At 40.9% G+C, this 17,126-nt stretch overlaps 1 protein-coding gene across 1 annotated transcript in view; it reads left to right on the top strand.

Annotated features, from left to right (window-relative positions):
- Window positions 1-17,126, top strand: part of PRLR (prolactin receptor) — a 92,337-nt gene that overhangs the window by 21,344 nt on the left and 53,867 nt on the right. The window contains exon 2 of the mRNA XM_071425568.1: window positions 376-466. The gene's annotated coding sequence lies outside the window, so the exon portion shown is untranslated. The remainder of the gene's footprint in view (window positions 1-375; window positions 467-17,126) is intronic.

Here is a 17,126-nt window from a genome sequence, read left to right on the forward strand (position 1 = left end):
AAGAGAAAATGAAATCACATGGAGTTAACAGGCCAAAAATTGTCATGAAAGTAAATGAAGGTGGGAAGGAGGTAATCATTGGGTCATACCATGGCTTAGAGCTCTTTGTACATAAAGCCTGGTTAGGTAGAAACCAGTAGGTAGCAAGTGGTGAGTAATGAAAATAATATTTACAGAGAGGAGACTATCGCTGACTCAGAGCTGCTGAGACAACGAGCAGCTTCCAGGATAGGAACACCCTTTCAGTGCTGAGCATGATTCTCCCCCAGATGAGTTACCAGGGGTGGTGACAAGGACTGTCTGGTAGGCATCCATAGGGGGAAGCAGGGCACAGGCTGACAACTGACCTGGCATATTCTTTGTGCTGATTGACAGGGACAAAGCCACAACACTGCACATCAGCCAGCAGATTTGGAGTCAAAGAAGGTTTCTGAAATCAGTGGAGACTGCCTGAGAACAGACCGTGGTAAAATCAGTTACTTCTGCCCTTTCTCTGGATGAAACAGATTATCTTGAGTTACTTGATTAAGTGCATGAAATGTTTTAGCCTCAAATGTGCATATGGTACTGCATGTTCTGATTTTTTCCTTTTGTCCTTGAACTCTGGGATTGCCAATAACTTGGGATTTGCTTACATAGTAAGAACTATGGTATGTGGAGTTATTGGATAGAAGCCCTACTGTGAGTACCCCATCAAAAGCTTTAGCCATGGGCTAGCTACTGCTGACATAAAATTCATATTAGCCTAGAGTTACAAAATATTTCAGTATCATGCTATTACCAAAAATTTATGTAATCTTAGAACTGAATTTTAAATGCAGCCTTATCCCAAGAAAATTATGTTCCAGCCTTTGAAGTTAAACTGTGAGGCAGGTACATTATTTAAGTATTGGAATAAACAACCTAAATGTTAGCAAGTGTCCACTCTGTTTTCTGCTTAATGAAAAGAAGCACAGAGTTGAAAGAAAATACTTCAGTAGAAGCTCTTGCAAAAGCACTTTAGACTTTGTTAAGAAGCAGATTTAGGATCAAATCCACTTAAAAATTATTTGCAACTAAATTTTATTCAATGTATTAAAGCTCCCTGTGGCTTTGATACATTGCTATTTTATTGTTTGTTGTTTTTCTTTCACATAAACACAGTACTAAATCTATATATGTAGGCAATTTCTTTTTAAGTATTTTCCTCAGGTTTATGTAAGGAAGCTGAACAAATGAATTCTGAAAGACCATCTGAAAACTTTGTATTTCTTTATAAACTAGTATCACCAGAAAAACAGCTTTTTTTTTTTTATAATAATCCATTCTCAAAAAAGCAGTGTGTATTTGCTTGCCATTTTCATTTTGATGTAAATGTGTGTAACTTTGTGGGTTTTGTGAGAATTTTGTCCCTTGAACAGAAGAAACAAACGTGAGTATATAACTTGAAACTATATGTGAGAAATCAGATATTTCATTTTTTTAAAAAAACACCAACCATTTGCTTTTAAAATTGCAGATTTTTGATGGAGCTGAAATGATGAATTGATAAACATCTGGGCTAAAACCAGCTTTTGTAAGACAATACCAGATCTGAGAACCACAAAACCAAGAGTGTTTTAGCTACAGTGACAGAAATCCAGGCTGCTAATGCAAAATATACTGCCTACAGATCTTAGAACAGTGACGCAAATTGCTAACACACAGGAACACACAGCAGCACACTGAGTTGGTTTTCAACATTGTTTTTCATTTTATAAATGCATATTTCAGTAGATGTTTGTGTTTTTGAACAAGAGTTCTTTCCACAGATGATTTGGTGAGCTCCCAAGTCACCTACTAACATTGGGTAATGGGGGATCTCCATCACATAATTGTGTGGAAGGATTATAAGAAAACAGAGCAGGTAATGATAAAATCTCTTCTCAGATATTACAAGATGACTGAAGAATGTTGTGTACATAAAACCTATATTAAAGGAGATGTTGGAAGAAAATTATGCAGACAGCTTTATACTGGCCAGACTAATTTAGAATATATGGGAGACTTCAGAACAGCTCTGAGCAGAATGAAATATTGAAGCTATTTGAGCTAGATTGACTGATACCTGTCAATATACAAGTGCAGTAAATCTTATCCACTTTCAGTAAAACACATTTTCTTTACAGATTTGAAACAGCAAGATTGAGAAATGGTGTTTAGAAAATAATTTTTAGGACTCTACCTCAGTATATAATAACACTGGCAGTGAAAGGAAAGCTCTTGTGTAGGAGAGGGTTAGCTCTGAAATTCCTAAGGATGAGTGTTGGATCTGAATCTTCAATACTTGTTTAAATCAATGACTGAGATTGGACTAATAACAAAAATTACTCTTTCAGCCAGCAGCTCATTAGTTGGAAACACAGACAAATTACTTTGACAAGCACAAGTCTAGGAGTGTTGGCCTGATGTAGCTGAATTACTTCTAGTGGAATTAGAGGAGTGTTAATGATGTTATTCAGAGTTCTAGTGAAGATGTCAAAGTAATTTGTGAAGTTCTACTTGTTCTCATTCAAGGAGCATGGATTAAAATTTGATCAGGTGCAAAGAAAGCTTCTATTCTTACTATTCTATTAGCTTTTCTTACAAGAAGATATCATAAAAATAAATCTTTTTAGTGTAGCAAAAAAACATAAGAAGGAATAAAGTCATAGAATGGTCAGTGTGGGAAATGACCTTTTTACTTCACCAAGCTCCAATCCTCTGTACCATGTGCAGGGATCTCAAAGCTCCATCCATCCAGTTGTCTGCCATCTGTGAAGTGGGTATTGTATCACTCCACAACATGTTATAGAGAGCAGAAAGACTTCCAGGTGGAGGCTGTAATACTAAGGACAGAGAGGAAATGAAAATGTAATACTCTGATCTGAATAATAAACAAGCAGATGTAAAACAGAGAATAAACTTTAGGAAGAATTTGGAAGACTATTATTTTCCCTTAAAGCAATTAGAGATCAGATCACTTTCCAAAAACAACACAGTCAGAGCCAAAGTATCTACTTTAAAAATAATCTTGAGTAGCTAATTAAGAGGCTTATGCAGTATGACTATTCATAATAGCAGGTGATTTGGCTAATTTGGGTGGTTTTGTCCAGCAACTGCTCCCAGTTGTTGTCTCTGTGAGGGTGACTCTATAGAGTAGGCTGTGGATGACAAGTCACAGATATTACAAATCTACCTTAACTCAAAAAAAATTTTTTTGAAGACTGACCTGTGGTACCAGTGTCAGCTCTTTGGAATTGTGTGATTATTTTCGTTGCCTCAGCACATACTTTCATTGCAGGTCTAAGCAGTGGTCAGAGCTGATTCCTGTATGCAGGAGTATTAGATTTTCTCACTTTAGAGCCTTTGACTTGTCAGGGAAGAATATGAAAGGGTGAACTATGGCTGTTTGAAGCTAGGGTGCTGCCTGTTGTGGGAAGAAAATCCTTTGTGGCAGCTGGGGAGGCTGTGTTTCCCTCAAGCACTGCCTGCTGCTACAGTGGCTGGGCAACACCCACAGGACAGGTCTGGCCAGTGTTGCTGATGCTTTCTTGACTGCATTTACCGACGTGTGCAAGTGAGGGGTAAGTCCTTGGGATAAAAACTGAGGAAAGGGGAAAGGACAGGGGTATAATCACACCTTTCAAATGTCTTTTCCTAGTTGCCATCACCCACGTTAGTGATAATTGTTACTGAGTTTCTAAAGCCCTGTTTTGTCGACGTCTTGCTCAGGTCAGTACAGGTTACCACACTGATAAGTGGGGAAATTGCCTTGAACTTGCACTTTCCTTTCTATGCACTATTGCTTTTCTTCCATGTGTTAACCTCTGCTAAATGTTTTGGGAGTTTTGCTTAGAGAATGCATCTGTCTAACTGCCAAAATAAATAGAGGGTTATGAAGAAGAAATCTTATATATGTTTCTATAGCCCAGATCTGTACAATGGAGATAGGCTTTTAACATAATTATCTTAGTTTCTTACCCCATTTTTTTTAAATGGGGTATCCAGTAACATTCCTGACCATGTTGAAAACTGTGGAAATTTACAGTGTGCACTCAAGGGGGAGTAGTGATTACATAAACACTTCTGGGGTTTACACACTTCCCACAGAACTCTTGGATCCCTTGTGTAATAGTCTTTTCCAGTAAAGAAAACTGTATAAGCATTAATCATCCAACATAGCAATATCCAATAGTTTAGTGGGACAGGTAGCTTGCCTGGCTTCTGGAGAGTGCTGTTTGACATTTTTTTTGGCATAGGCAAGTTAAGGAAGGGTTGTGTTGGGCAACTTTCCCCACAGGAGCCCTCAGAGTGCTGTATTGGTAGCTGGAAAGGTGCTGGTAACACAGCAGTGTTTTGGCTACCACCAGCCAGAGCATCGAGGCTGCATCTCCCCCCTCCACAGGTCTGTACTCTGGGCACAGCAATGAGCTTGGGAGGGAACACAGACACTCCAGCTGAACCAAGATAACCAAGGAGACATTCTACTGCTTGGAAATAAAACTAAGGCAAAGGAGAAGAGGAGGGAACAATAATTGTTGGATCATTTTTTTCCGGAGTAACTTCTGTGCATAGTGAGGGCCAGCTTCCTAGACTTTAGCTGGACATAACCTGCTGATGGGAAATAGAGAATTAATCTGTTTGTTTTCCCTTGCTTCTCTGTGTAGGCTTCTCTTTTGCTTTACTAAACTACCAAAGCTAATGGCTTATTTAAGTAGGCAGCCTGGTGAGAACCAATACATTTATGTATTCTATTTGAGAAGCTGAGCTACTTTTTCTGTGTTCTCGGCTGTCTCCATTCATAAACCCTGAGAGAAACACACAGTTTTAATTTACAGCGATCAGTCACTGGCTGGGTTTGACACTGTGACTGAGTGCAGCTAGCAAATGCTTTTGTGAAAGGGGAGGTCCTGTTCACCCACTCCTCCCTCCATCTCTTTATTCCTACCTACCCGTGAGCACTACCACTTTTGCACCATCTTTGGTGCTCGCTGTACCACTTTTGAAGCTGATTTAACTTGTTAGCCTGATAGAAGGCCTTTGCCAAGGTAGTCTGTCAATGTGGATCTCAGCTGGCACATGGAGAAGTGGGAACACATGTCCAGGAGCAAGGCATGTGAGGGAAGTGAAACCCTCCACTTAATAACATAAGTATCATATAATAAATAACATGATAACATAAAAGCATTGATCCACTCTTCCACATGGTCAAAATGTCCCAGCTGTAGTCTCAAACACAAAACATGCTGCCCAGCAAGGAACTAGGTGGAGACAAAAGTTTGTCGTGGTGCCAGAGATATGTGCGTTCATAATTTGTGCCAGGGCACAGCCCATGGTGCCCATATAAGCCTAGTTACAGTGACCAGGTTCAGCCATGAGTCCAGACAGACAGACAATCCATGCCAGAGATTAAGCTGAGAGCTCAGGCTGAAGGGTCAGGGTCCGGATTAGTGGGGCACCTGGCCCAGCACAGGCATGGCAGCAGCACAGCTCAGGTGGGGTCAGAATGAGGCCTTGGTTTCTAAGCCATGGCAGAGAGAAATGGGAGAGCCCACTCCTGGACACTTTGTGGCAGACCTTTCTGGAAGGACTGTTTTCAAAGCTAGGCCCTTACCCATTGCTGAAGCTGAGCCTGTGCTCAGGCACCCAACACTGCAGCTAGGGGGAAGGTAGAAGGGGAGTGCTCAGAAGTCTGGAAGCTTTCAAAGAACATGTATTAGATCAGAGCTAGAACTGCAGTGTAGTAAGAGAAGTTTTGATGGGTCAGGGGACAGAGTTTGCTGTACATTTTATCCTCCAGTGTCTGACTTTCCTATTCTCCATACTGTAGAGAAGCAAATAGTACAGTAACCCTAAACAATGTTTGCTTTCTCTAGAAACAAAAGGATGGTGTATTTGGAGAAAAACAGTCACCTACAGTTGAATTTACCCACAGCATCTTTTATGGTAGCTCCTTCTAGACACAGTTAATAGAAAGCTCCCATAGTTGTGCATTCACAGTAGGCACCCTTGTTCTCTGCTGTGTATCAGTCAAGAGCGGCAAAGCTTGACCATAGGATCCAGGATCTCCCTTTCACATATTCATTAAGCAGCCATAAACAAACACCAATGTATTTATGGGAGTTCACAAGGGACTGTGGTTCTCCTTCAGCTTCATAAAGCCTTTTAAAAAACCTACATGTATAAAACAAGAGAAAACTGTTATGACCCACCCCCACAAAGGAGAGTAACCCAGGTTCTTGTTAATACATCCCTTGGGGCAGAGTGAATTATTGGTGTTTGTAAATTTATACATGTAGTGTTTTATTTTAGAACAATTTGGTTACAATTTAAAGTCAGGATGTAGCCTTTTGGTTATTATTATCTATAGTAATATGGTAACATAAAAGCATAAAAATATCACTTAAACATATATGGAAGAGAAGGAAAAGGAAAGGATAAGAATAGAAGATCTCACCACTTGAAGGCCTTGCGATGAGTCTTGGTGTTTGGAATTTCCATATCTGTTGGTCACAATCTTGTCAAAGTGATGATTACAGACTGTATTTGTTGGGTGGTGGGAGTAATCTTGAGAAAAATCCACAGAACACAAAATCTATTGGGTTTACTAGTTTGGGTTCAGGGGAGAATGCCCACCTCTGGGGTGAGGAGTTTCACATAGAATGATGTAATTTTGTGGATCATGGGAACACTCAGGGTGTTTTTGACACCTAAGATGTTACAGGACCTGTGATCTCAGTACAGTTGAGTCCATCATGGCCCATCAGCCGAGATTAATGCCTTCAGGCTGCAGTGTCAGGCACTTCCTGACAGGAGAGTTGTCACAATTGAATTCCCTTGAGTGAGGACAAAGAGACAGGGCTCACCTCCGGGGTTTGCATTTCTGTGTCTCATTGAATGTCCCGCTGTAGCTTGAGATGGGCTGTGCTGCCCTCTGCACCCAGGGTAGTTACCTTGCACATCACAGCCATCAGAATCCCAGTCTCTATTCCAGTATCATTCTGGACACATTCTTCTCCTCAGGCCTGGGCTGATTGGACAGTAGTATACCCCCTTTATCTTATATCAAGTCCCAATTCCAATTAATGGATGTGGGAAGAGTGGGCTTCAGTGGTCATCAGTGGTTGCAGATGAACAGCTCCTTCTTTGCAGTCTGCAGTAGTGGGAAAAAGTCCTTCAATGAATTTAGCAATGTTTAAGCCATTAACTGTTTCAGTCCCTCAAAAATACATAGGTTTGAAAAATTCTGGTTCTGTCTTTCAACTCAGTTGGCATATACGTGACTATGACATGGTTAATGAATGATGATTAATTCATAATGATATTTCAAGAAAAATGTGGTCTAACACCAGCTTACATTTAAAATGTTCTGGCCTTTCAAAGGAATGTACTTGTCATCATAACATAGTGGAATTATTCTCTTAAGTAAATTGAAATAATATACTTGGTCTTTAGAAAATGTCTTTGGGTGATCAGAGCTATCTGTTGACTTAATTTTTACAGAGGATTTTCTAATATTTATTCTGCTGTAAAGCATTAGAACTGTATTTGTTCCACATTTAAAAAGGGCAAAGTTTTAAAATTCCACTGTCGTTACTTAGTAAATAATTATGCTGCTCTCCATCAGCAGTCTTGACCTAGTCTTAGAGAATATCCCTGATGTAATTCTTCCTTCATGCTGCCTGCCATCGCAAGTCAGTACGATTGATTCCAGAACAATGTTCTGTTCCAGTGTTCTGCAAGTCAGCCAAGGCTAGATAGGGATGGGAGAAAAAAAAGTCTTACTTGAGTCATTCTTTTCAGTCTACATGTATAGGTTGATAAACCTTTTTTCACTACAGTTAGAAAACACCTAATTTTTCTGCTACACAGGAATAAAATCAAAATGCATCTCTAAGGAAGACAAATTTTGGAGGTTATATAAATTTTTAAAGTTTATAAACTATGCTTCTCATGTTAAATCTTATTAAATAAGCAATACATAAATGTGTGTAGTTCAAAAGAATTCCCTTCTCACTCAGATCCAGTTTAAGATTATATCAACTGCTAAAGATAGAGCAGTGAGACTAGATTGGTAATGGCTGCTTCAAGTCTACCAGATATTTTAAATGAAATTTAAAACAGACCCACTTTTTTGTAATGCTTCTAAGGATGAAAATATACTTGCTTTTTCAAATTCACTGTCGTTGTTCATGAGATTTGAATATATGGGCAAAGGTAATTTTTTCTATTCTGGATTTTGTAAGATTCCTGGAAGATTTAAATTTAGAAGACCTCCTGAATGTGGTGAAGATGTCTGTCTTCATTTCCATAGGAATACCTCTAATTAGAGGTATACTAGTCTCTGAGTGTTTTTCTGCAATTTTCTCTTTGTTCCTCTTCCCCTCATATAAGTAAGAATCAGAGGAATTTGATCATCATCTCTCATTGTCTAACTCAACTCACCCCATTCTACAGTGATGAAGTAACTTCTCACTTTGAAGTACAAAGTCTTTGATTTTGCTTGTGTCAATTAGGATCAAAGCATCTTTCATAATCTTTAAATATCCTTTCTAAACCAATTCAAAATACCTGTTGACCGCTGCCTCTAAATTGTTCCTCTAAACTGACAGTCAGATTTGACATAATCTTATCATAGTGCTCACCACCTTTTTTGCCTTAATCATGAGCAAGTGTTTCAGCCACACCACCCAGGCTCCAAAAGGCAAAGGCAGGGACAGGGAGAATAAAGAAACATCTGCCATAGGAGATGAGGTTTAAGGAAACCTGAAGGTGACCAGGTCCATGGGGCCTGATGAGATGTGTATGTGGGTCCTGAGGGAACTGGCAGATGAAGTGTCTAAGCCATTAGCCACTATATTTGAGAAGTAGTAGCAGTTCTGTAACGTTCCTACTGCTTGTAAAAAAAGAGAAACATAATGCAGAGGCGGGGGTGGAAAGGAAGAACCTGGAAACTACAGGCTGGCCAGTCTCACCTCAGTGTCCAGCAAGATCATGGAGCTGATTCTCCTGGAAGTTGTGCTAAAGCACATGGATAATACAGAGGGGATTTGTGACAGCCAGCAAGGCTTCAGTAAGGGCAAATCAACCTGACAAATTTGGTGGTCTTCTACAATGGGTTTATGATGCTGGTGGATAAGGGAAGAGTGGCTGGCACAATATCCTCTGCCTGGAGTTGTGGAAAGCATTTGACACTGTTCCCCACAACATCCTTGTATCCTACCAGAACATGGATTTGGTGGATGGACCATTCAGTGGATAAGGAGCTGGCAGGATCAACTGCTCAATATCCAAATGGAAACCAGTGACAAGTGGTGTCCCTCAGGGGTCAGTGTGGGGATGAGCACTGTTCAACATCTTTGTTGGTGACAGGGACAGAGGGATCGATGGCACCCTCAGCAGGTTCACTGATGACACCGAGCTGTGTGGTGTGGTCCCCTCTGGAGGGAAGGGAGCCATCCAGAGAGACTGGACAAGCTGGAGAGGTGGGACTGTGCAAACCTCATGAACCAGTGCAGCAATCCAGGTGCAGGACAAGGTCAAGTGCTGGGTCCTACACCCAGATTGGGGAAATGCCATGCACAAACACAGGGTGGGCATGAACAGCCCCAGAGCAGCCCTGCCCAGAAGGCCCTGGGGGTGCTGTGGGTGAGAGGCTGCACATGGCCCAGCCATGGCACTCACAGCCCAGAGAGCCAAACGTGTCCTGGGCTGCATCCAGAGCCCCGTGGGCAGCAGGGCAGGGAGGGGATTCTGCCCCTCTGCTCTGCTCTGCTGAGACCCACCTGGAGCACTGCATCCAGCCCTGGGCTCCCAGCACAGGAGGGACAAGGACCTGCTGGAGTGAGCCCAGAGGAGACCATCAAGATGTTTAGGGGGATGGAGAACCACTCTCATGAAGACAAGCTGAAAGAATTGGAGTTTTTCAAATGGGAGAAAAGGCTCTGGAGTGAACCTGATAGTGCCTCTCAGTACCTTAAGGGGCTGTAAGAAAACTGGAGAGGGACTTTTCATAAGGGTTTGTAGTGACACGATAAGGAAGAATGGCTTCAAACTGAGAGAGTGTTGCTTTAGATTACATATGGAAAGAAATTCTTTGCTGTGAGGACGATGAAACACTGGCACAGGTTGCCCAGAGAAGCTGTGGATGCTCCATCCCTGGCAGTGTTCAAGGTCAGGTTGGATGGGGCTTTGAGTAACCTGGTCTGCTGGAAGGGTGTCCCTGCCCATGGCAGAGGGTTGGAACAGGATAATTTATAAGCAGGAGCAACATCTGCAGCTGTTCCTCTTTTCTGTGTGTAAGTATGAGTTGTTCCAGTTTTATATTTCATTGGGTCAGGAAAAGAAGGTGATGCATAGAGGACTGGTGAACAATGATCTGATAAGAATGTAATGACTTTATGAAGACTGCATAGCTTATGTCTGTGAAGTGCAATTATTACAGATAAGATTTTGTGAATTTACTGTGTGCATTCATGAAGCTTTAAAGGACCTGTGAGAAGAACAGACCTGAAGACAATCAAGTGTCTTAACAACTTTCAACAAAGCATTTGAGGGTTGTGCTTCCTCTATAACAATGCACTTCAAAGATTCTGCCAGAATGACACACTTGTGTAGTCAGGTCTTGGAATTAAGTAAGAAAAAAGAGCACTAAAGGAAAAAACCTTTTTTGGATTAAGGGCAGGGAATGGAGTACTTGCCCAGTGGTGTTCTCATTAGAACAGTCTCAGGTCCTGAAGAGTTATCTGAGAGAAGCAGAGGCCCTCACTTGCTCTCAGGGAATGACGGGGCTTAGAGAAATGGCATGTGTAAATGGACTTTTTAGGATGAGGCAATCCAAGAACCATTGCTTTCAGAGCATGCAGATGCTGTCCCAGTGCTTAAGAGGAAAAGCTGAAGCCAGGGAAAGACCTAATTCAAGGAAAGAACATTTCCTTTAATTCAGTCTCCTATACTTGAGCACACCAGTTTGGTGAACTTAATAGCATCTGCAGATCGACCATATCGTTTTTCAGATGTTGGAGTATTAGTAATGGAGTATTAATTTGGGAAGGTGAAAGGTCCTTCTGGGCCTTATTTCATGCATTCTGAATTAGTTATTCTGCCTTTTTAGAGATGTTTCTGGGTGTTGGTCCTGACCCAGAGGTCAGTCGGTATCATTTGACCACAAGGTACTCATAAAAGGTTTGGAGCTATTTTACTATTGGCAAGCTCTGATCCTGTAATTTTTCCTGTCACAATCATGCTCAGCTTCATCCACTAACTCTGCATTTCTGTGATCATTGCTGTCCTAATATCACTCTTTTTTCCAACATTACCATCTGAGCCAGAAAATTTGTTAAGAAATATATAACTATAGCTGTTCTCTGGAAAAGTTCTGACAACGTTGCATCATACTCTGGTAACTTACAAGCTACTCAGAACAGTTAGTTATGCACTCCAACTTTGTTATATACTCCATGAAGCAGTGAGATTTACATATTTCATATTTCAAGACTCAGGACTGGAGTCTTCCCAAAGGCTGTGATGATATCTTATTCCCATACAGAGGTTTACAGTCAAGAAATGAATGTTCTGATCTTGATTCTTGCTGCCTGTGCTCAGCTCTGCTTTCATATGGAATGACTCCATATTCTGATGACAGCTTCTTACCAGTTACCTGGTTGCACTGTCAGATCATTTAAGACCTACTGATATTATCCATAAAATCAACTTGATATAAGCCTGGATAAAATATTGGAAATCAGCTGAATGCTTTGCAGTTTGTGAAAGGACAGTAAAATGCAGTGGCCCTGGCTGTTTGTGTCTCCTGGCCCGCATCTAAGCTGCTGCCAAGCCTAAGACTAACTTTGGTTACAGAGCAGGAATCTGTGAGGAAAAGATCATGCTTAAGTTTTGCAGCACCATGACTGTTCTTGTCTTTTACGTGGTCTTGAGACTCTAAATCTGCTCTCTTCACCCCTTGCAAATGTTTTTCATCTTCCTCCTCTTACCCATATTTTCATAGCTACAGACAGACAAGAGATAGAGCCAGACCGCCAGAACAGGCTTTACTGCCTTCACATCTCAAAAGCCAGAGGAATACTAGATGTACATCAAAGTGTCAAAGTGTCAGCAATCAGGGGTGGCCTCTGTGAGAAAAGGTATGGGACTGCCCTGTGGCAAACACAGCTGGCTCCACAGCCGACCCACTGCAGGACACCACTGAGCCCTTCAGCCAAGCTGGGGGCACCTCTGTGAAAGCATATTTAAGAGAGGTTAAAACATTGCATGGCAGCATGAGGAGAAATGGGAAAAAAAAGTGAGAAAACAGCAGTGTGAGCACCAGCAAGTGAGAAGGACGGAGGAGGTGCTCTGGGCATCAGAGCAGGTGTTCTTTTGCATCTCGTGGGAGAGACCATGTTGGGGCACATACCCACACAGCAGCCAGAGGAGAGACCTGCCCTGGCACAGGTTGGCTTTTCCTGACTGAACTGTGCTGGAGCAGTCCTTGAGGGACTGCAGCCTTAGGGAAGGAGCTGTGCAGGAGCAGGAGAACAGTACATGGGAGCAGCACAGGAAGGAAGGAGAACAGAGATGAGCTAGTGCATATTGACCACAGCCCCCCATTCCCCAGTTCCCCCTGGTCTAACTTAGTGGTGGGGTGTGAAGTACTCCACAAGTGCAGGAGTGAAGTTGAGGCTGGGAAAAAGATATGAGGAAGAAGGTATGATTTTAATCTTGTCTTTGTGTCTTCTCATCATCCAAATCTATTAAATTTGCAGTAAATTAAATTAAATTATATTAAATTAATTTACCCATATTTTATCTATTTTGCCTGAGATGGTAATTGGTGGGTGATTGCTCTCTCTTTTTCTCAACTTACCAGTTTCTAAATTTTGCCTCATGTCTTGTTGAAGAGGGGCATAAAAATGGATGTCTGGTTGTTTGGCAACCGACCAAGATCTCCCATCTCATTTTTAAAGAAGGCTTTTTCATTGGTTTGATTTCAGTCTTTTTATGATTAGCAAAAGACCTTTAGCAAAATACCTTAATTTCTGTCTGAAAGAAAATTCTCTGCTTTAGATGCAGTCTAATGGGGCACACAGGACATTTGGCTGTATCTGAATGAGACTTTACTCCAATAGCTTGTGGCAGCAGGGCTTTTTTTTTTTCTTTTTTTGTATCTTTTTCTTTTTTCCCCTTTTTTGTTGCTGCCCAGACTTTTCCTATTAGTGGGGGTTTTTTTCTGCCAAGATGAAATGAGCAGCTTCTATAATAGCTGGCAAGTCATTAGAGACCCAATGACATCCGTATTTCCCCTTTTCAGTCCTTATGCTATGTAATCCAGTCCTACTGCCCTGCATCTTCCTCTGCTGTTTCTAGCACAAGCAATTGTTTCTGCCCTGTATTCCATAGGACCCTGCTGGCCTGCCTTTAATGCCGCTCGTGATGCATTGTCTGAAAGCCATGTCTGAAAGGCAGTATGGTAATAGTAGTGTTTGACTGAAGAGTTTATGCTTACAGCGCAGTATGCCTTACAAGAAAAGATGGCATGATATGACAGGGTTCCTGGCCTCCATCTGAAACAATTCTTTGGAGAAAGCACAGGGCAAAGCTGACAGTCCTTGTTGTTCTAACTGGCATCCTCCACTTGGCCAGAGCATCTCTGACAGCCTTGCATGTGCCTGCTTGCTAGAACACGTGTTTTTCCATAGTGTCTCAAAACACATTCAGGAAGACTTCCAGTTGAGATTTCACTGTGAGAGCATGACTAGGCATGGTGCTAGCACTGATCAGCTGCTCAGGAACCACTGACTCAGGAGGGTGCCCCATCCTTTCTGGCATCCTCAAGGGTGCCTTCCTTCCAGAGCTATAATCTATCTCACTATCTTGAATCTTTGCCCTTCATATTAGCTGATAATGAAACAGGCTCCCTGCAGTTCTGCTTCTTTTAATGGCTAAAGTTTGTCAGACTGATTGTTCCAGAGGTAAAGGGATTTCTTTGTGCGTGAGGCAAAGGATGGGTAGGAGCCAATAAGCTCAGTGGTGTTAATGTGCCTTGCCAGAAGGAGGAAGGAGTGTCCCAGCTGGATGGATTTAGCTGGTAATTGTACCTCACTGGTTTTGAATTACAAATCTAGGTGAGTTGATATCTGTGGAAGATTTATTTGAAACACAGTAAAAGGATACCAGGAGCTGAGTGAATAGAAGCTTTGCCTCCTGGGGACATATTTACAGACCTTCTTGTATTCTCCATCACAATACAGTGATAAATTTGTGCATGTTATAGGCTTAAGGACATTAACTAGAGTTCTTCCTCTCCATTCTTCTTCCAGCTGTTCCTGTACTGACATTTGTAACACTCATAGTCTCTTTACTTTAGTTTTGCACTTTTACCTAGTCAGTTTATGGACTGTAGGCACAAATGTCCACAGAGAAGGTAGCATTTTCAAAACTTGAACCTATTTGCACAGATGTCTTAAATAAAATAAGGCAGGTGCTGTAATCTAGCTGGATTCACGTTGTCTTTGTCTCCAGTCCCAAAATGACATATTGCAGCATTGTGCAGGAGGATGATGCTGTGGAAAGTATAGTAAGCATTGGGCACTCAAGAGGTTTTACTGATGGTGCTCTCAGAGAGTGTGTTGAACATGCAGAAGCTTGCCTCTCTTCTCAATATGAGTGCCAGAAACCCTCTGGTACTTCAGATGCAGAAAAAGACCGGGCATCCTCCCATTACAGAATTTCTTCTCTTGTTGGCAGTACAAAATGTTCCCTTTTTACATAATTATGAAACTTTGTAGTGTTTATACATAAGCAAAGAATTACACCCTTTTTGACAATGAGCAGCAGGCCTATCCACTCTATAGATTGTTTTACTGCTTTTCTTTCTTCTCCTTTTTTCTTAAATCAAAACCTTATCCAGTCCCTCAGCAAGCTTCCATTTTAGCCTGACAGACTTAGTTCATTAATCTTCCTGCTGTGGTCTGGAAAGTATCCCCAGACTCATTCCCAGATGTTTTGTTCACTTTTGTATCCAAAATGTGCACCCATTTGGTGAATCTAAAATTTTAACCCAATCATGGGTACTTTCTATTCACAGTGACCTTACAAACTGCATGTTTTTGAGATCACTTTCAAACTCAATGCATAAATAGCTTCACTAAATAATGAAATTTACTAATTTGAATTGTCCCAATTTGTCTGCTAAATTTATCCATCACCACCACTAACACCACACAAACACATACTGGTTTCATTTTCATATTAGTTTGTGTCTCTGCAGGGAGGATGAGAGGTAATTAGCTTGTCTTGGAGGACCAAAACTACTTTAATGAACCCTCATGTGTTTGCTAAGGAGGTCCTCTGGAGGAAGACCAAGCCCCCATTTTGAAATTCTCTCAAGATTTCATTTAGAGAGGAGTCATTTTCCTATGGGCAACACATGGTCTGCAAAATATCTTCACACTATGATGTGGTCCACAGACACTTACTTAGTACTGAAGTAGAAAGTCTAGTGTTTGTCCATGATCTAGAAATATGTTCTTTTGGCAACTGGACCCCGAGAAATGCTGGTATTATGTTAAAGGTGAATGCTCTCTTATTTTAAAATTCTTCACTTTTACTTATGCTGTTTATTACTTTGATTTACTTCCCCACTCCTTCAGAACAATGGAAAATATTTTAGAATGCTTTAAAATATCCTTGTCTTCTCCATCGTAGCACCTGTGTCTGGTTAATGGCTTTTAGAAAGCTGTATGTTCTAAGTAACGTGTAAATGATATATGACATGGAATTTCATCTTTTTAGTTGCTGTAGCAACATCACACTAAACTATGCATTAGTCAGTAGTCCAGACCAGCAAATATCTGGTTTCTAAAGGGTGGCTTACACATTGTGAAGACTATTAGAAATGAATGCTGAAACAGATAATTGACTATATAAGCAATTCCATCAGAAAGATGTGCACACAGAAAGCATTACATTTAATAGGTTTAGAACTGAATCTGTTTGCTGAGCTTAAATCTTAAATCTTACAAACATCCTTTGCCTTCTCTTTTCATGCATGTACATATAGCAGTTCTATATAGATGCAGTGAAAAAATCCCGTGCTTCAAAGGCAGGTAAATAAAGCCCAGAGTTCTTTGTGATGACCTGTGTATCTCTGTCCTATAGCTGAAATACACAGTTATATGATGTCACTGTGTTTTCATGTGGGCTTTCTGTTCCTGTGTACAGTATGATGGCATGATCAGGTCTGCCTTAGGCAGAGGTGAAAGGGGGAACAGTGCAGCAGACAAATAAGTACCTCACATCTTTCAGAGGAGTGAATTATTGATGCTGTGATCACTTGCTGTTTTCCACTAGGAGGAATAGGTTATTGCTTTCCTTATTCCCTTCCCCAGGATAAACTTTGAGCCATTTTTCTTTGTTTGCTAATCTTCTGCACCTTGCTATTTACTCATTGGTCTGATGGTTTTAAGTTTACTTTTGGGGTTTATGTATTTCAGATACTGTTCTTTGTTGCTTTTATTTTGCTCAGCTCATTGTGTGGATTCATTAATAGGCTGTTGGTAAGTAGTTTACAGACCTTGGATTTGGTTTGTTTCCCCCCATTTCTTATAATTCCTTTTCATGCCTGACTTTGCTTTGCAACCTCTGTCTTTATTCTGTGTTCTTATTCATGTATCAGACCAGGCTTGTATTCTCCTAGACTGGTTCATCGTACCATTATTAAATATTTCATCATATCAGAATAGCTAATGTTACTATTCTATATAAAATTATAGTTATACAGAAAAAGAGATGCAAAAATTTAAATAAATTTTAAAAATTAATGCTTCACCTAAACAAGCCCTGCAAAATGTGCAGGTAGACCAAGAAAATATCTAAGTAAGCCTGAGATGCTTCAGTACTGCAGACTTGCAAAGTCAGGACAGTGTGCTGCCTGTTGTCACAATGGCTATAGTGTGTTTACACACCCACAGGGCTACAGTAGAAGACAGCTATACCATTAGAGAAAAATGGAATTGAATTCGAGGTGCAGTTTGATCCTAGACCACATGCGCTGTGATGTAAAATATCTGTAAACACAAATAAAGAAATAGGAACCCTAACATTAAGTCAATATGTGAAAACCAGTT

Source organism: Agelaius tricolor, unplaced genomic scaffold (assembly GCF_023055355.1).
Source record: "Agelaius tricolor isolate 1412-34295 unplaced genomic scaffold, bAgeTri1.0.p SCAF_4, whole genome shotgun sequence".
Classification (NCBI taxonomy): domain Eukaryota; kingdom Metazoa; phylum Chordata; class Aves; order Passeriformes; family Icteridae; genus Agelaius; species Agelaius tricolor.